This window comes from Taudactylus pleione, unplaced genomic scaffold, assembly GCF_031769625.1.
Source record: "Taudactylus pleione unplaced genomic scaffold, aTauple2 ptg000064l, whole genome shotgun sequence".
In the NCBI taxonomy this organism is placed as follows: Eukaryota; Metazoa; Chordata; class Amphibia; order Anura; family Myobatrachidae; genus Taudactylus; species Taudactylus pleione.
Genome location: NW_028284466.1, coordinates 14,210,953 through 14,231,218, shown reverse-complemented (window position 1 = coordinate 14,231,218; position 20,266 = coordinate 14,210,953).

Here is a 20,266-nt window from a genome sequence, read left to right as displayed (position 1 = left end):
GAATAATTTATCCACTGCAATACCATATGCAGCCTGAGGCCTCATAGCCTGTACTGAAGTTAGCAACTCTTGAGTGAGGTCTGACCTGCCTTAACTGTGTGTATGGGTCCAATGTTAATCGATGTTACCGATTATTTTGCTATGTTGCCCAAGTATACAAATGAGTGTAAGGGGAAGTGGACATCATTATGGTAAGCTGTGATTGCAAAGCGATTGCAACATTTGCATTTCCCCACTAATATTGCGTAATAGCAATCCTTGCTGAATCAGGCCCTGAATTCAAAACATGCGCACTGCTGGAGGGGATGCAGGGCTGAAGGTGACAGATGATCCCTCTACACAAACCATGCCTCCTTTCCATAGGAAGGAGTGGGGATCCAGGAACCAATGCCATTAGAAGATATTTACAGTTTTCAGAGTTTGCTGATTACACAGTATTTCCACATGGGTAAAGGGCACATTAGTGATCATGATTAGTTCCCTGAGAAAGTTAGATTTCCACATGACAGACAGTAATTGAGTGTTGGATTTTTTTGGGGGAAATTAACCCTGTAAATGTGACAATATAAAAGAAAATAAAACATAAAAATAATTCAGAGACTTTGTTTTTTATTTATTTTGAATGTCAATAGTTCACTTGCAGGGCAATTTAAAATAACAGTTCAAAAATACTGTATACTGTATATACAGTAACATAATATTGGATAAAAAATTTAATTAAACATTTGTCTTCAATAGCCCTGTCCTCAACAGGAATCAATCCCTAGCTTAAGGCTATGATAAGCAGTCAACATTCAAGTTTGCCACAGAAGCCAACTATTATATTCAGGTGCTACACACACTGTTACTGCATAGGGCAGAGGTTCCCAAATGCGGTCTTCAAGGCTCCCCAACAGTTCAGCTTTTAGGGACATCTATGGCTGAACACAGGTGGTTAAATCAAATTAACTGTGATACTAATTAAGTCACCTGTGCTCAACAGAGCCGTAGAGAGCCATGGCAGGCCCAGGAACAGAGGGGGGCATGGCCTAATAGTGGGAGGTGTGGCCATGTCCTCGAGCAAAAAAAAAGCAAAACACTGTTGCAGCAATCCTCAGCCCGATGCAAAGCCAGGGGGGGTGCAATAAGTGTGATTGCTCCCCCCTACAGGCAAAGGAGACTGCTGTTGCTGTGTGCTGGGCTGCTGTGAGAGAGAAAGAAGGGAGTGGGGAGTGGCGCTTGACCCGTGCCACTGTCGGGCCCCTCAGGAAGCCCGGGCCTCAGTAAATAGTACTCACCCCCCCCTTTTGGCACCCCTGGTGCTCAACCATTGATATCTCTAAAACATGAGCTGTTGGGGAGCCTTGAGGACCGCATTTGGAAACTTCTGGCATAGGGGCTTGTGCAATGTGAGAGGTTTGTGCTTTGATTAAGCAAACAGATATTGTATAGTAAGCTGTTAGAGGATATGTCAGCATTTGACTAGTGTACAAGTCTCACCTGTATATCTGTGTGCAACTGAGCCTGAGGGGTAAATTTACTAAGATTTGCGTTGGTCCCAATTTGTTCAGTTTTAGAACATGGATAGGATCACTAAAAAATGGCAGTTTTTTTCACAATAAAATTTAGGAAGTTTACATGATCCTGTGTTGGTCAGGATAGTGTTGTGCGATGGAGAATTTGAATTTGATCGATCCTGTCTGTGTTAAAGACCTGAGTTTACTGCCCAAGTTTCCCTCCCAAACACGCAGCCTGCACATATCAGTGAAATATGTGCAGGCTGCTTGTGTGTGTTAGTTTAATGTAATGGGTTATTTTTTTTTAAATGAGGTAGGGTCCCCCCCAAAAGGCATAACCAGCCCCGGGCTGCTTAAAAAGTCCTGGTTTCTAAAAATACAGGGACAAAAATGAATAGGGTCCCCCATATTTTTGGAATCAGGACCTGGCTGCTGAGCCAGTCCTGGTTTTAAATATAGGGGGGAAAATTGTGTAGGGGTTGCTCTATATTTAAAACCAGCACCAGGCTCAAATCTGGCTATGGTGTAATGCCACTGCCTGGGGACCAAATCACTGGGTCATCCCAGACAAAGCATTTGCACCCCAAGCCAGTCAGCTCAAGCTGGTCATCCCAAGCTTGGGATCTCAGGGGAGGTGGGGACCCACAATAAACCTGTCCCCCCGCTCACGACACCCCAGGCTTAGTATGAAGCCCAGAGCTCTTCCCCATACCCCTTAAACAGTGGTTATAGGGGTAATAATGGTGTAAAAATAGAGAAACTATTGTATTTTACAATGGAAATACAGGTGCCAGCATGCCTGCCCTTTGGCACTTGTGGAACTACAAAGGCCAGCAGGTGGCTGGCACATGTACCCCTGCTGTAAAATAAATAGTTAAATAACCACAACACTCACATATTGTCTAAAGTGCAACTTTATTAAATACCCATACATACCTCACTCATACATACTTACCTGTTGCCAGCAGCACTGTCCCCTTCTCCTGTAGAATTCCAATGGGTTACCTGGAAAAAAGATCCCATACTCACCTCATTCTTGGTGCAGCTCTCTGTAGCATTCCCTTACTTGGCAAAATAAAAATACGACTGACCCAATCCATGCCGGACATGTGTAAGTATATGTTGTCACATATACTTACACTACGCAAAATGACAGATGACCGCTATCATCTGTATTTCTCATGAACCGTTAGCCAATCAGTGGCCACTTTACATGTAGCGGCCGCTCATTGGCTGGGAACCACATTTACCCCTGAATCTGTATACAAAGTGCTACAATAATGCAGCTAAAGCTTTTTTTTTTTTTTACACCAAGCTCCATTTGTCCATCATGTACAGACTCAGACGGACACAGCTATACAAGTGTCACATAATAAATTAATTAGTGCAGTCTCGTGAATCAGTTTGTCACATCACAATTGTGACTAAGATGCATCTGTGGGTGAAAAGATGCAATAAACATGTTTAGCATGAGTCGAGTCGCACGGGACCTAGCAGTTCATTCAGGCCAGGCGTCTCATGCCTCGTGTCATACTCTGACTAGATATGAGGACACATCTGTACAGTACATAAAATCACACCATTTACAATATTATATTGCCTCATGTAAAGTCTTCAAACCTTTAAGCTGAAATAAATGTTTAAAGGACATTAGCACACAAAGAAAAAAAAGCTTTTTATATTTCATACAGCAGTAATCAATGCCTTTTTACTGTATATCTGCATGCCTTTTTTTCAAAAAACATGTGTTGTTTGTTAAATATACAGTATTTATTTGCCCTTTTTTTCTTGGTAATAGGTGGGGTAAAAGCAAAATGGAATATGTTGCATAAGGAACTTAATACTGGAATTAAGAAAAGCAGTCTAGAATTATTATTTTAAATAAAGAAGTTTTGAGCAAGCAACTCAAAGCTGTTACATAAGCTCATTTTAGTTTAGCAAAATATACAAACTACTGTACCTTTGTTTAAAAAGCTTTATAAAGTAGCAAAATAATTCTTCTTGTCTGAATACAATGCAGTCAAGTACATACTGCATTTGTTAATGCTAAGGACAAAAAAAGAGAGAGAGATGAGGTTAATTTACCATCACCTGTAATGCCGGCCATCGGAATCCTGGCAGTGGAATCCCAACCCGGTACTAAAGATAGGCGTCGAAATCATCATGCCTATCTTTAGCTTGTTGCTGAAATCCCAACGGCTGGCATCCCAAATGAGGTAAGCCGGGGATAGTTAGGTTGTAGCCATGAAGGGGGGGTTAGGTTTATACAACCCCGGGAGGACTAAGGGTTAGGCACCCCCCTGGGGAGCGTTAGGGCTAGGTTAGGGGAAGGGGGGTTAGGGTAAGTCACCCTCAGGGGGAGGTTATGGTTAGGCACCCCCTTGGGAGGGTTAGGTTTAGGGTACAGGAAGGGGGGTTAGGTTTAGGCACCTCCAGAAGGGACTTATGGTTAGGCACCTCCCTGGGAGTTTTAGGATTAGGAACCACCAAAGGAGGGTTAGGGTAAGGGAGGACAGGGGAGGGTTAGCATACTAATGAGCCGCTGTCAGGCTGTCCTCCCTTTGGGCTTCCAGCATCAGTATGAGAACCGGAGGCTATTCAGCCATCAGTATTTCATACCGATTCCGAGAGACAATTTTATGTGAAAAAAGAACTAAACTTAAAAGGAGCAAAGACTAGACAGCATTATAAAGAATGAACTACAATTCAATTTTGGTAACCTTTGGCTGCTGTTTAGAATAGGATTTTTTTTTAAATAAAAGCATAAATGTTCCCAATGTTAAATGAAGCAGTGAAAACAACTTTTTTGTCCCCTATGTCATAATAAATTTGCCCCTTATCTTGCCATATCCACCCACTTCTGTAGGTGAGGATTCATTAAGACATTGTTATACCTGGCTTGAGTAGCTGAACATGCAAATACATATTTACCAGAATAGAAAAATCACTGAACAAGGCTTGGGGTGCTCAGGAGAGGGAGGATTCCTGACTAGTTTGTGGTGTTATTTCTTTGGACAGGGAACACAGTGAAAGGGTTCCCTGGCTGTGGCATTATAACCCAGCTAGTGAAGCCCAGAGCTAAAAGTAAAAATATGGGAGACTCCCTCACCATTTTTCCATGTATTTTTACTACCAACATCGGGGCCAAGAACCTGGTGCTGGTTCATGAAATATCAGGGACCCATAAGTTTTGTGCCCCATATTTTTTAATCCAGTCACAGCTCAAAGAGCACTGGGCTGGTTATGATTGGGAGGGGGTACTCACATGGTTTTATGTTCATTTTAACACTTTTGTAGCTAGACACAATACAAGCATGCAGCCTGCACATCTCACTGATATATGTAGGCTGCATGATTGGGAGTGTTTGGACCCCATGGCCTCTGAGCAACCTGACCCCCTGCACCACTGGCTGTAGTGGTCCCGATGCTGAATTGGGGGGAGTCAGTGGGGCAACCAAGTAAATTGGGGGCTCACCATCATCCTGATCTGTCCTCCTAAGTCCTTTTTGTCTCCTATGACTGTGGTCTTCATTTCACATGGTCATGGTCTTCTAGTGACATCAAAGCAACGACTTTGAAGTGTGGCCTGCTAGTGTCACTCTCTGGGGGAGACATCCCTGTCAGTGGGTTAATGCTGCAATCCAGGCCTGAAGTTACTTTTCTTGCTGGTCCAGGTGCTTGTGGTAGCTGACCCCTCTATCATCAAAGAATTCGGCCATTTGCTTCTGGTGCTGGTTTTGGTGCCACCTGTGGCCTCTGGCTCTGCCCCCATTGGACCTATATTGTGCCCTCTCTGTGACCCTGTCCTACAGGGGGCATGAGGGCTCACATTGGGTGGTGTGGCCAGTGCCACCGCACAGATCACAGATGGCTTGTGGGCAGAACCTACCTCTAATTAATGGGCACCGGCTGCAATGTATTATAGTAGCATTGCACCTGGCCTCTTATCTGCAAGGTGCACCAGCATTGCTATTAATATACAATGGGCAGTGATTGTCTTGACAATGAGCTCTGCCTCCGCCAGCACCCGCACAGTCTGCACTGTCATGACATCTCTCCAGACTCCAGCAGTGTCGAGCATCTTGTGAGGAGCTGTTCATATGGGTGCAAACTAGGAGGTTTGAGTCCACTCCAGGCAAACAGCAGGGTATAAAAGACAGTCACTGAAAGTGTAAGTGTGAGGCCGAGCCTGCCTGGTCACAGTTTAATTGGCTTGGTGAGTGCTGCATCATGGATGTGAGAGAGGCATAGAAGTCCTGGGGGGATGGATTATTCATTGTGTGGCATGTGTAAGTGGCATTACTATGCCACACAATAGAGAATACATGCCACACAATAAAGAATCCATCCCCCCAGGACTTATATGCCTGTTTCAAATCTCTGATGCAACACTCACCTGGACAATTAAACTGTAACCAGGCAGACTTGGCCTCACACTTACACTGTCAGTGACGGACTTTAATACCTTGCTGTTTGCCTGGAGTGGACTCAAACCTCCTTGTTTGTGCAAAATGTGCAAGGGGCACTACTTTGTGGCAATATGCTTGTAAGGGGCATTACTTTGTGGCATAATGTGTGTAAGGGGCTCTACCATGTGGTGTAATGTGTATAAGGGACATTGTTGTGTGGTATAATGTGAATAAAGTTGCAATACCATGTGATGTAATTATATTGTGTGGCCAAGCCACATACCCATGAGACCATGCTCCTTTTTTGGGGCGGCACACACTGTTCTTATTTAGAATATGGAGGGGGCAAAACTCTTTCTGGCACAGGGCACTAAAATGTTTAGTTATGACTTTGGAAAATTGGTATCTCCTTCCAAAACTGTGGTCTTGCTGCTGCCTTTTATTGACATGGGTTTGGGGTCTGCCCTGCTCCTTTGATATTGCAGCACTGAAAAATTGAACAAATGGGCCACAGTCACTGAGTTTATTTGCAGGATTTTAGTGACTCTTGGATCTACCCAGGGTCTTTGGCCTCTGATTACTTAGAAATGTGTTCTGCTGCTGTTGGGTGTCTCATTCTAGTTCATAGGGATGGTACCCCTCTCTCATGATACCATTTTAGTTGCATTTTTAAATGTTGCATTGTGAGTCTGGAGCTTTCGTCTTCTGAGTACAGCTCTCACTAGTTTTGCATTGGCTCTACTACTGCTGCAGATATGGCATGTTTATCTGTTCAGAGCAATCAGGCACTAGGCCAAATGAAATTGCACTACTATAAGCATTATGCCAATTTTCACCTAGTGTCTGTGCATCCCTTCATTAAGGGACCTGAGGCAGCTTCCACTAGCTGCTCGGTAACACAAGCTTCTAGCAGGGATATTGAGGGATATGTTTTTGTCCTGGGTGGGATCATAATTCAAAATAATATATAAGGTATCTGGTAGATTTTGCAGGAGTTTTTAACCACAAATCAGGTCCTTTCCCCTATCGTTTCCTCTCTTTCTTTACTCCTTGATCTCCTCCCTAACCCCTATTTTGCTGTTTCTATTGGGCTTATGTTTATATTGTTTGTGTTGACTCTCTGACTCACTATTTCATTACTCTTTCTTTTTAGTGCTTGGTTTAATGGTATGTTTGTTTTTGTGCTTAGACACTTGTTTGTTAATTTGGCATATAGTTCCTCTTTGGCCTTGGATACTACCCATTTTCTTTTCTTTGCTCAAGTCCACTTTTTAGGGTATTGTGGTATCTGTTGGAATTATTTTAAGAGTAAATTCTTGGAGGCAACTGAGCACTTTGGTATCCCTGAGGTCCTTGTAATTTGGGTGAAACAACATGGGGGAAGATGTCTTTAACCTTAAGAGGTGTTATTGTCCAAGACTTAAGTTTGTTCTTGGGTGTATGGCCCTTGTTCAAGTTGTTTGGTCTGACATTGTTCCCCATAGGTTTTGGTGCTGTCATATTGGGGGTGTCTAGATTGATTCAGTTCATTTTTAGCTACATTTTTGCTTTTTAGTTCACCATGACCACATTTCCTTACTTGACGCCCACCTTTATCACCTAGATGGGTTTCTCTTGGCAGATGATGGTTTGGTTTTCTTTCTTGCCAATCAGGTTGACTGTTTACAGATAATTAGGCTTTTTTATGGTGATGTGGGATGCAGCTTATAGGGTATGTTTCCCTGATGGACTGGGTCGGGTAGATCATAAATATTTTGGAATAGCTGGGACATTCTCCTTCAAAGTGCTTTTTTGGCTGATGGAGGCCAATAATGATGGGTCTCCCTTCAGGCATGTTTATGAAGGAGAGGTGTTACCTTCTGAGATATTGACTTGGAGGGTAGCTCTCTGACTCCCATAGACACTGTTGATGCTGCTTGGCAGGACCTTACATGTATATCCTGATGTTCCTCACCCTTAATCCCCTGCCATTATTTTTGTCTTGTTTCATTTTATTATCAATAGACAATGGCTAATTTTTAAATGCCTTATTGTTGTCTGTGTCATTGTTTACTAGTGTCAAATTATGTTTATTGGTTAAATTTAAAGCTAAAATCTGTCATTTGCCATAAGTAGTTTATGTAGATGTAAGCCCACTCAGAATAATGGAGATAAATACTTATGAATTGCCAGCCTTGTTTTTCTGTGTTAAAAACCCTTAGTTACTGTATATTATCCCTGGTATGTAAATATAACTTGGTAGCCTCTTTTTTAGAAGGGTATATGCTTGGGGTATGCCATAAGTAGTTTATTGCAAAGCCATAATATTTAAATAAACAATCTAATTTATTATTGATTAACCACTTATTAGTATTATCAATGTTGATTTGTAAGATGCTGTAGTGATCTGCAGCCCTGGGCAGTATAGAAAGCTTGACATACATAAAATACACATGAAAGTTAGATAAAATAAATACAAAAAGGAAAACAAATTATATTGAGGGCCCTGCTAATAGGAGAGGAGCAAATGTGACTCAAAGTACAGTATAGATTGGGACAGTTGTGAGGGTGCATTATCATGGGTAGTATCATTGAAATTTGGGTAAGTTCTAAAAGGAGACAAGTTTTCAGAGAATTTTTATAATGTGCCTGCTTTAGGAGAGTGTTATCAATGCAGGAAAAAGAAAATGCAGGAGCACACTCTAAGCACTAAAGTTGGGTACACACTGAAGCCACTATCATTTGTTCCAACTTTCCCAACAATTTCCCTTGAGCCCAGTACAAGTGATATTGAATGTACATAATGTGAAATCTTGCTGATGACTAAACAATATATTGTATTGTTTTATTGTATATGATTTATCGTTGCTCCTATACACACTAGAGCAATCGTCATTAGGATCCCATGCAAATTTGAATAATGGTCATCACAATGTACAGTGGTCTGTGCTATAATAAAGAGGAAACAGGGAAAAGGCTATTTTCTCTGCAGTATTGTTTTGTGTTTTCTGAGGCTAGTTTATCCTCCTGAACAATCTAGATAGAATTACTGCTCTACTTTGCTCTATGAAGTGCTTTTTTGCTCTATTGATGTATAATTATCTCTTTGAAGTGGTGGATGCTTACACCGCCTCTTTGTTGTCACTCCCTGATACCCAGAAAGCTTGGTAAATGAAAAGAGTGGAGAGGGCCGGCAGGACCAAGGAGAGGCTGCTGTAGAGAGACTCCATGTCTAACATGCCCTTACTCTTCGACATTCAGGAGAATAATCCTGATGACTACAGGAATTTCCTGTGGATGAATGATGATGCCACCTTCCATGAGTTACTGCATCTGGAGACTCCCTACATTGAGAAGCAAGACACCAGATTATGGGGGGCCATCCCTGCTGAAGAGAGAGTGGTGGCACCCTTTGCATCCTAGTTACTGACAAGTCCCTGGCTGATCTTAAGTTTGGTTCCATCATCCTTTCAGAAGCTTTGGGGCTCATCATCCCTGAGCCCTGCAAAACCATCATACATGTACTGCAATGGCAATGCTTTACTGTAAGAAAAAATTAAGACAGTTTTGGACTTAAACAAGTATTATTTTTATTAAACACACTGCAACATGCAGATTAATTGTGAAAACACTGCACTAGAAGTGAACATCAATTGCATAGCAATTTTTCAAAAAACAAGGATAAAAAAGGTTGAAAATTGTAACATTTGCTCATCCCAGTGACACTGGTAGCAGCTCTGCATTCCAGGTGCGCAATCTAGCACAACATTGCCAGTATCACCCTGATGGCACTGGTAGCAGCCCCACTTTCTCTGTTGCATACCTCTCCTGAGTCTTATCAGCCCAAAGGCTGCAACAATCTTGGGTCCCCAGGCCACTATCAGCCCTCAAGGCTGCTGCAAAAGCCCAAAGGCTGTTTCACACAATTAGCCCCTTGGCCACAACTATAAAGGCCACAATCAGCCCCCAAGGCTGCTCTTCCAAACCAAAGGCTGCATAACACCTGCTGCCCTTGGCACAACTAGTACTATACATTCCAGCCCCCTAGGCTGTCATCAGTTACTCTACATACCTTGGTGATTCCCTCCAGGAATCAGTACATTATCACCAGCCATACAGATTCAATCATTGATCCCAGTCAGAATCCAGCTCAAATTGTGGAGGCTCAAATACAGGTTTTGACACAAAAAATCCAAGAGCTATCCCTCCCGGTGGAGGGAACATGGGCAGATCCACCCTCAGTTTCAGTTTCTGCTCAAAGTTCAGCCCCCTGAGCCTAAACTTAATCTGCCGGATCGATTTTCTGCTAATCATAAGGATTTTCGAGAAGGTTGCAAACTTTACTTTAGGCTTTGGTCTGGGACTTCTGGGTCTGAGATTCAATGAGTCAGTATTATAATTTCATTGCTTCAAGTCACCCTCAGACCTGGTCCTTTGGTCTGCCTCCTGCTCACAGTGCTCTTCAGACAGTGGATGCCTTTTTTGCTGCTCTGGGCCTTCTCTATGATAACCCAGATAAGGCGGCATTAGCAGAGTCAAAACTTTGGGTTCTGTCGCAAAACCAAAAAGCGGCAGAAGACTATTGTACAGAATTCCGTAAGTGGGCGAAAAACTCCGGATGGAACGACCCTACACTTTGGAGTCATATCTGCCTTGGTCTTTCTGATCAGATAAAATATATCCTTGTCCACCATACTGTTCCAGAGACTTTGGATGACCTCATGCATCTTGCTATTCGCATAGATCGCTGTATCTGTGAACGAAGTAAAAGGAGCTGGAGCTTCCAACGCCTATTCCTCAGTCTCCAATTTGGGTAACTCCTCTGGACTCTGCAGAACTCATGCAGTTGGGTGCCAATCGGCTCTCCACTGAGGAGAAACAAGACGCTCCTTGGGCCTCTGCCTATATTGTGGAGGGAAAGGGCATATGACCCTGAATTGTCCAGTTAAGTCGGGAAAAGGCAAGGTCTAGGTGTTTTAGGAGGGCTACACCTAGGCCTTGCATCTGTCCCTCCCGCAAACTCAGTTCTAATTTCCACAATAATTCAAGGAATAGATGGTCAAGTTTAAGTTCTGGCATTTATAGACAGAGGTGCAACATGAAATTTTATGGATATCTCTTTCTTCGACTCACTGGGACTGACATCCGAACCTCTTATACAACCTCTCTCTGTAGTGGGGCTTAATGGTGAAGAACACTCCAGAGTTATCGTGGCCTCTCAAACATCTCCAATCCAGTTATCCATTGGAGCTCTACATTCTCAGGAGATCACATTTTTGTTGCTTCAGTGTCCACTGGCCCCTTAGTGCTAGGTCTTCCCTAGCACAGAACACATAATCCTGTCATTAATTGGTGTACTGGAGAAATTCTTCAGTGGAGAGAGACCTGTTCCTCTACCTGCATCACGCTACCTGTCCGTCTAGCTGCTGCCGTTCAACCCAAATCAGCTTCTAGGATTCTGGCTCCTTATCAGGACTTGGCAGAGGTTTATTCTAAAAAAAGGCAGATATCCTTCCACCTCACCACTCCTATGATTGCGCTATTCACCTCTTACCCAGAGCAAAACATCCTAAAGGCAGACTTTATGCTCTCTCTCTTCCTGAGAGCAAGGCTATGGAAGAATATATTCAAGATGCATTGGAGAAAGGCTTCATTTGGCCTTCCAAGTCACCAGTTGGAGTGAGCATCTTTTTTGTGCAGAAGAAGGATGGCTAACTCTGAGAGTGCATAAATTTTCGAGGACTAAATAACATCACAGTGAAGAATTCCTATCCTTTGCCCTTGATTTCTGTGTTGTTTGATCAACTCCCGGGGGCTTCCATCTTCTCCAAGATAGATCTCAGAGGCACATATAATCTGGTCCGCATTAGAGAAGGTGACAAGTGGAAAGCAGCTTTTAAGACCCATTCTGGTCATTCCGAATACCCAATGTTGCCGTTCGGCCTCTCTAATGCCCCAGCTGTCTTCCAGGACTTCATCAATGATGTGTTGATGGAGTATCTTGGGGTATTTGCAGTGTTCTACCTCGACAATATTATAATTTATTCCAGCTCCTTGGAGGAACACCGCAAGCACATGAGACTGGTGTTGCTCAAACTCCTGGAAAACAACTTGTATGTGAAACTGGAGAAGTGTGACTTCGAAATTCCTGGGATACATCATCTCCTCTCAGGGAATCTCAATGGACCTGAGCAAAGTTAAGGCCATCTTGGATTGGGTTCAGCCCACCAATCTTAAAGCAATACAACCCTTCCTTGGCTATGCCAATTATTATAGAATATTTGTTAATTACTTCTCATCCATAGTTGCACCCATTGTGGAGCTTACTAAGAAAGGAGCTGATGTAGTGAACTGGCCAGCCAAAGCTCTTCAAGTCTTTGACTCCTTAAAGACTGCCTTTATCTCCGCTCCAGTTCTTTGCCATCCTAACCCAGAACTTTTATTTATGGTCGAGGTAGAAGCCTCAGAGATCAGTGTAGGAGCTGTATTGTCACAGAGGGATCCAGAAAATGGCAAACTCCATCTCTGCGCTTATTTCTCCAAGAAATTTGCCTTTGTAGAAAGGAATTATGATGTAGGGAATCGTGAGCTTTTGGCCATCAAGTGGGCATTTGAGGATTGGAGGCACTGGCTGGAAGGAGCAAATCATTTCACCACAGTGCTCACTGATCACAAAAATCTTTCCTATATTGAGACTGCCAAGAAGTTGAATGCCAGACAGGTACAGTGGGCATTATTTTTCACTCGTTATGTCATCTCATTTCGGCCTGGCTCCAAGAATATAAAGGCAGACACACTGTCTTGCAGTTTTCAAGTGGTTTAATCACTTACGGTTCCGGTAGAAACCATCATCCCTACCTCCAATATTCATTTTGCTGTGCCTAGAGATCTTGTGGATCTCATTTGTACCTGCCAGTCTGAAGCTCCTGCAGAAGTGCCTCCAGGGGTCTTGTTTGTTCTGGAAAGGTTTCAGAAAGAAGAGCTTTTGGACTTTCATTCTTCTAAACAAGTGGGACATCCAGGCATTGCGAAAAGTACAGAGTTGCTATCTCGTTCTGTTTGGTGGCAGTCTATGGGTCAAGATGTTCAGGAGTTTGTATTGTCTTGTGATGTCTGTGCTCACAACAAGTCTCCTCGCACAGCTCCTCCCGGGCTCCTGCTTCCTTTTCCTTCTCTTCCCAGGCCATGGACCCATATTGCCATGGACTTCATCGTGGACCTTCCATCTTCATCCTGCTGTTCTGTTATTTGGACGATTGTTGACCAGTTTAGCAAAATGGTTCATTTTGTTCCACTCACCAAACTGCCTTCTGCTAAAGAATTATCTTTGTTATTTGTTCTCCACATTTTCAGACTCCATGGCTTACCGACTGATATCGTTTCCAACTGAGGGATGCAGTTTGTGGTACAGTTTTGGTAGAATTTCTGTTCAGCCTTGGGTATCAACATCAGCCTGTCATCCAGTTACCATCCACCATCTAACGGGCAAACGGAACGGGTGAACCAGTCGTTGGAGCAGAATCTCCGGTTATTTGTCTCCAAGTACCAGAATGACTGGGTATCTCTTCTTCCTATGGCAGAGTTTGCTTTCAATAATTCCTGTCACTCCTTAACATCTATTTCACCTTTTTTGTGAAACTCTGGGCTGCACCATAGAGCAAACTCCTTTGAGGCAGTTTCAACTGGTACCTCATCCTCTACATCTACTGCAAGATTACGGTCAGCTTGGAAAAAAGTTTGCCAATGTCTGCTTAAAGTATCCTTTCATGCCAAAACTTGGGTGGATAAGCATCGACAACCATGCAACTTCAAAGGGGAGATTTGGTGTGGCTGTCCGAAAAAAAATATCAATATCCATCAGTGGTTGCAGAAATTGGGTCCCAGGTTCATTGGGCCATTTAGGATTATCTCTCGAATCAATCCTGTGGCCTTCCATCTGAAGCTGCCTACTAACCTAAAGATTAACAATACATTTCACTGCTCCTTACTCAAACCGGTGTCCTCTTCCCTCAGGTACAGTTCTAGACGGCCAGCAAGACTCCACCTGACCTTGTCCAAGGACATCGATAGTTTGTGGTGGAGAAAATTCTGGACTCCAGACTCTCATGAGGAGCCCTTTAGTTCCTGGTCCATTGGAAGTGGTATGGGCCAGAAGAAGGCAATTGGGTGCCGATAAGATCTTTGAATGCTCCTGCATTAGAAAGAACAATTTTCAAGATTTTCCAGAAAAAACTGGAGCTAGGGGTTCCTTGACCCCTCGTCAAGGGGGTGGGGGGGTACTGTCAGGATCTGCAGTTAGGAAGATCTTTTTGTTTGCAGATTCCAGCCTGAGGCATTGCATTAATTACCGCCTGTCTGTGAGCAATGTCAGGTGCATGCTAATTGATTCTCCTATTTGTGTACAACACAGCTGCATCATTAAGGAAGGCCTGCTCTGATTTGGGCCTGTTTCTGTTAAAACCCAGCCAGTCCATCATTCCATGCCAGTGAAAGAAGTTTCTTTGTACCTCCAGTTCCTATCTCTTGCTTGTCAGTCGAGTTACTGAGTCAGTCTTGATGTGTTTTGTGTGTGCCATTGATTCCATCCAGGTGGCTCCACCTGCATATTTACAAATACTTTCTGCAAGGAGTAGGAAAGAAAAAGGACAAATATGCCTTTGTAGGGGCACTCTTGTATATAAATGATTTGGAAATCAATGGTAAGTGGAGTAATTAGTATGAGATAAAACATAACATTTAATATATAACTTTTTTAAAATAAATTCTCCCCAAGGGGTGAGGTGTACGTTATGTAATATATAGGTATATCAAGGACGACACATAAAAGAGAAGTACGTCCAATGAATTAAAATGTATTAATGGGTAATCTGCTCCTACCAAATGGTAAGAGAAAATATAATGTTATACCCTAAATACAATTGATAAAGAGACAAATCAGATTATGTTCAAATATGTATGTTGGGCAAAAATGTAGAAAATGTATAATCTCTTAGATCTCAATTAATGTTTGACTCAAACAAAATCTTAGATTTCTGTGAATGTTCGACTTATCATCAATAGTAGTCTATCACAAAATGAAGAAAATTAAAAAAACCACACCTTACTCAATGTATAACAGACCTATAGGATAACATTCATGAATTTCTGTTTCCATATAAACAGACATGAAATACCTATATAAATATGGTCAATAATCGGCAGCTTGGAATCTATGCTCCACCTGCATCTCATCCACATGTGCTGCTTGTACCATCTGGGCAGCACAGAGCGCTTCCTACCCGAGAAGTGTCTGTCACCAACCTGTGGCTTGTGTCATCCTGGTGGTGCAGGTAGCAGTTCTGCATAGCAGGTGCGCGATCTAGCACACCATCTCCAGTGTCAATCCGGCGACACTGTTAGCAGCTCTGTGTTCCCGGTGCGCAATCTAGCACACCGTCGCCAGTGTCATCCTGGCAGCTCTGGTAGCAGCTCTGCATTCCTGGTGCACAATCCAGCACACCAATGCCAGTGTGACCCCGGTGGCACTGATAGCAGCTCCACTTTCTTTGTTGCATACCTCTCCTGTCTCATCAGCCAAAAAGGCTGCAATGGTCCTGGGGCCCCAGGTCACTATCAGCCCTCAAGGCTGCTGCAACAGCCCAAAGGCTGCTTCACTCCATTAGCCCCTCGGCCATGACTATAAAGGCCACAATCAGCCCCCAAGGCTGCTCCTCCAGCCCAAAGGCTGCATCACACCTCCTGCCCAAGGCACAACTAGTACTACAGCCCCCTAGGCTGTCATCAGTTACTCTACATACCTTGGTGATTCCCTCCATGAATCGTTACAATGTCTCTCCACTTTCTAAATACCTACCTATTGAAAATGATGGTTTTGGGGGTCACTGGGGTTCTCTTTCTGTGAGCCAAAGAATAACAAGCAACTGTATATTGCACTATGTTTGGGTGTAGTGGCTATTTGTTGAGGGGTGGACTGTGCACTGTAGGGGCAATGTGACTGCACCATGTGTTGGAATGGCAGCAGTGTAGGCTGAGGCTGCAGTGACCTACATGTTTGAGGCATAGCTTTTCTTATGAGGTCATGTCTGCTGCCAAATCACCCATTAATCCCCTCAATAGTGTGTGGAATATAATTTGCTCTACGTACATCTGCTGGCCTTGCAACACAATTTTAAAGCAATGGTTCTCCCAGTGGCATCCCACATGTCCAGTGGCTTCTTCAGGATATTCTGCATGGTAGTGAGGACTTCTTTGCTTTCCATGTCCTGGCTTGACATGAGACTATCCAGAGACAACTCTGGAGGATCCTCTGAAGATATTTCTAAAACAGATGGCTGAAATAATAAAAGAGAAATATTACATGAATATATATAAAAAATACAGTATATGTTAGTGTGATGTATAATAAAAACACTGACATTTACTTTTTTTTCTAGTTCCCTACAACTGCGGAGGAGTGGAAAAGTGTTGCTGAGGAATCAAAGTCTGCTGGTATTTCCAAAACTGTGGAGGAGCAATAGATGGGAAGCTGGGAAGCACATCTGCATAACACCACCTGCCTACAACACCAGATCTTATTACTACTGTACAATTACAGTATAAAGGCGTCTTTAGCATTGTGCTGATTGCCGTGATCGATACTAACTCCAAATGTATTTTTGTGGACATCTGGAAGAATGGCAGAGCTTCAGATTGTGGCTTCTTTCTGCAGACAGCATTCTATGAAAAACTGATGTCCAAGACTTTGAACATACCATCTGTCACAGAAACCAAGCATGGACTACCATTTGTGTTTGTGGCTGATTAAGCTTTTGCCTTACCAGAAAATGTAATGAAGCCATACCTGTAAAGGACATTGAACAAAGACAGTTGGATTTTTAATTATAGACTTTCATGAGCTAGGCAGATTGTGGAAAATGCTTTTGGAATGCTAAGCAACAGATTCTGCATTTTTTTTACACAACTATTAATTTACATGTGGAGAAAATTGAATGTGTGGTAATGGCATTATGTTTATTGCGGAATTACCTACGCTATTAAAACCACCATCAAAGTCCCACTTGCATTGTTTTGCTGGATCAAGTGGGGCATGCAGAGGTTTGAAGATAGATGGACGCTACTTACGGCAAATAATACATAAACAATGACTGCATTAGCCTAACACACCCAGGAGGACTACATGGAATAATTTAATGGTATGAGGGCAGTGCCATGGCTAGATGAGTTTATAAAATAATTGTAAACATTCACATTTTCAACATTTATCAGTTTAAACTTACCATCTCCATGCCACTCCATTCCAGCTCATATTCAACTTACCCTTCAGCAGCGTGTATAGAATTCAATTATGCTCTCTGCTCATCTCGGTCAAAGGTGAACTTGAGTAGGTCATAGTACCAAAGTCTGCTATGATACACTTCATCTGCTTCTGCCCCGTATCTCTTTGAGGCCTGCATTTGCTTATGCTCCTTGAGGAACACTTGCCGTGATTTAGAGCCGCTCGCAAAAATCGAGCGCTAGCTCTGAATCAGGGCGGCCGCTTTTTAAAAATAAAAAAAATGTCCCCTGGTCGCTCGCCAACTGTGGGTGACCACCAATAGCTTTTGCGAGTGGTTAGGTGATGGTCGCGACCATCGTGCTTGTGACGAGACCCTTGTGGTAGAGTCTTATCTGCAGCAAGCCCCAGTGAGCTTCCTGCTCAAATAGAGCCAGAAGCTCACTACTGACTTCACTGGTGATGTTAGTAGGGCCGTCCACAAATGGCAGGTGTTCCTTCAGGAACGTCTCAGTTTGTCCAGACACCCCCCCTCCCCACCTACAAATTTGGGTGAGCTGTCGATCAACATCGACAGCCACCCCGTTTGTAGCGAGCCCCGGAGCGAATTCATTTCTCACTCGCTCTGGGGCTAGCACACGTGCAGTGCAAACGTGGCGCATGCGCACTGCCCATCCATCAACCCACTTGCGAGTGCATAGCGCTTGCGAGCGGGTCTGAATCATTCCAACAGTGCAGTAACTCTGGATCTTTTTGCACACCCATCTACATCTGCCTCACTGTGATAGGACTTGCTTATAGAGAGCAGGGCCTAGATTGCTGCAGCACACCTCTGTTTGTTGGAGTAGTCTTTGCTCTGGACCTTCCAAACACATTCATTTTGCCTATAGACCTCAGTGAATTATTTTGAAAATTCCATGCTCTGCTCCAAAGGCATTTTGCTGAAAAAAGGACACAAAATTGACTATTACAAATGGTGAAATACCAAAATCATATTAGATATTGGCCCTGATTCAGAGCCGGATGCTCTGACCAGAGCGCTCGCTCTGAATCAGGGCCCACCTCCATTAATATGGAGTGTCCTCCTGGACGCTCGTATAGCTGTGGGTCACCACCCACAGCATATACGAGCGTGCAAAATGAGGGTCGCGATGGTCTTGACCATCGCGACCATCGGAACTGCGAGCAAAAGCCTGTGGTTGGGTTTTTCAACCGCAAGGCCAGGAGTGATTTTGGCTCTATCAGTGGGACCGGCTTCAGATGGTAGGCGTTCCCTTGGGAATACCTCCATCTGGCAGGCACGCCCCCGGCACGCCCACCAAAGGGGGCGTGCTGTCAGTCACCATCAACAGCACGCCCCCTTTGATGAGACACTCTGAGCGAAGGAAAGTCCTTCGCTCGTCAGGTCTCGCGCATGCGCATGACTGAGCTCCCTCTGTAGTGCGCATGCACTGTGGGGACCATCGACCCACTTGCGAGCGGACAGCCGCTCGCGAGTGGGTCTGAAAGAGGGCCATAATCTGTTGATCTCTTTTGTAGTTTACAAATAAATGTTCTAAATTAATTATGTATACAAATGTAAAAACAAAAAAAATACATATTATAAGGGTAAGGTCATGCCCTTATATTAATGCTGAATCGAATCAAATGAATTTTCAAATAGAGAATTCCTGAGAGGGGGCATGGTGTTTAAGGGGCTATACCTCAAAAGCTGTTAAATATGCTGAGCTGAAATTTGACAAGGACAAGTAAAACTGTCGCTCAGTGCAGCTTGCCAAATTTCAGGACAAAAACATAAAAAATTAGCATCTTAATTTTAAACTGCCAGTTTTTCTGCCACTTTCAGTTACAACCACTTTTCTGTTTTAGTCTTTGGGGGATTTTTGGTAAGGCATAACTTATGATGAAATTGGACTTGGGGTTTGTTTTATTTAGTACTGTAGCTCTTGTTCCAGTGTAGCTGCTTTTGGGGTTCAGGTAATTGAGAAAGTTAAAGTTTTTTTTAACTATTAGCCCACATATGCCCCATTATAGAGATAGGGAGCTTGAACACTCTGCGCTTGCTCAGTAGGTGGCCTCCTGTGGGTGGTGTACAGTGGCTTCACTTGAGTGCACTAAGATGGCAGTTCTTTGTGGGCATTAGCGGTGGCAAGACCCATCAGAGCTAGATGGAGTTATCAGTGGCTGGAGCCAGCAGAGATGTCAGGTGTTAGTGGTGGTGGCAGGCATGGAGACTGGACATGGTGGGTATGGTGCGGGAGGCAGCAGTGGGATGTGACTATTACCTTGCAGAGTACAGCAGCAGGCGGCAGCACAGCTGGCTTTCCATTTCAAAAATGGCATCATGGCGCAAGATGTGAAGATGGCCACAGCGAGCATCATCGCCCCAACCCTTTTTGCTGGCTTATATAAGCCAGCGCAAGGCAGCGGGTCTCAGTTCCATGGCAGAGATGGAGCATAGAAGAGCTCCTAAAGTTGAAAGATACCAGGAGTATCCTGGATGGATAGTAGCCATTTAAAGAGCTTAAAGGCAGCAGCTCTCCAAGTATAGACACTGAGGAAGTCCTGGGGGAGGCAGCAGCCATGTAATAGAACTTAAAGGCTGCTGCCCCCCAGATGCAAGTACAGCAAAATAAATTATTAAAACAATCAGTGTATAGTTTTTATTTTAATATTTCTTAAACAGGTATACTGTAGGTACCAACAGGCCCTTCTTTGCCCCACTTGCTGGTACTTGTGGTTCTTCAAGTACCAGCATGCGGGGGAAGCTTGCTGGGACTTATAGTTCACCTGCAAAAGAGAATATTTTAACTCTTTATTTGCACAATCAACCTGGCTCCCACCACCTGTGCCGGAGATAGTCCCAGGTTATCAGCCCAGGCCTGGGGTGCCCTGGAGAGGGAAACCCCTTTATTGGGGGATCCCAAGCTCCCCAAGGATACCTGGCCTGGGCTGACTAGTGGTCAGGATTAATGCTTTGACCGGTGAACCCAGTGAAAGGGTTCCACTGGCTGTGGCATTATCCCCCTGCTAGAAAGAGCTCAGTGCTGGTTATGGAAAATAAAGGGGACCACTACTCTTTTTGTCCCCTGTATTTTCCAAAACCAGGA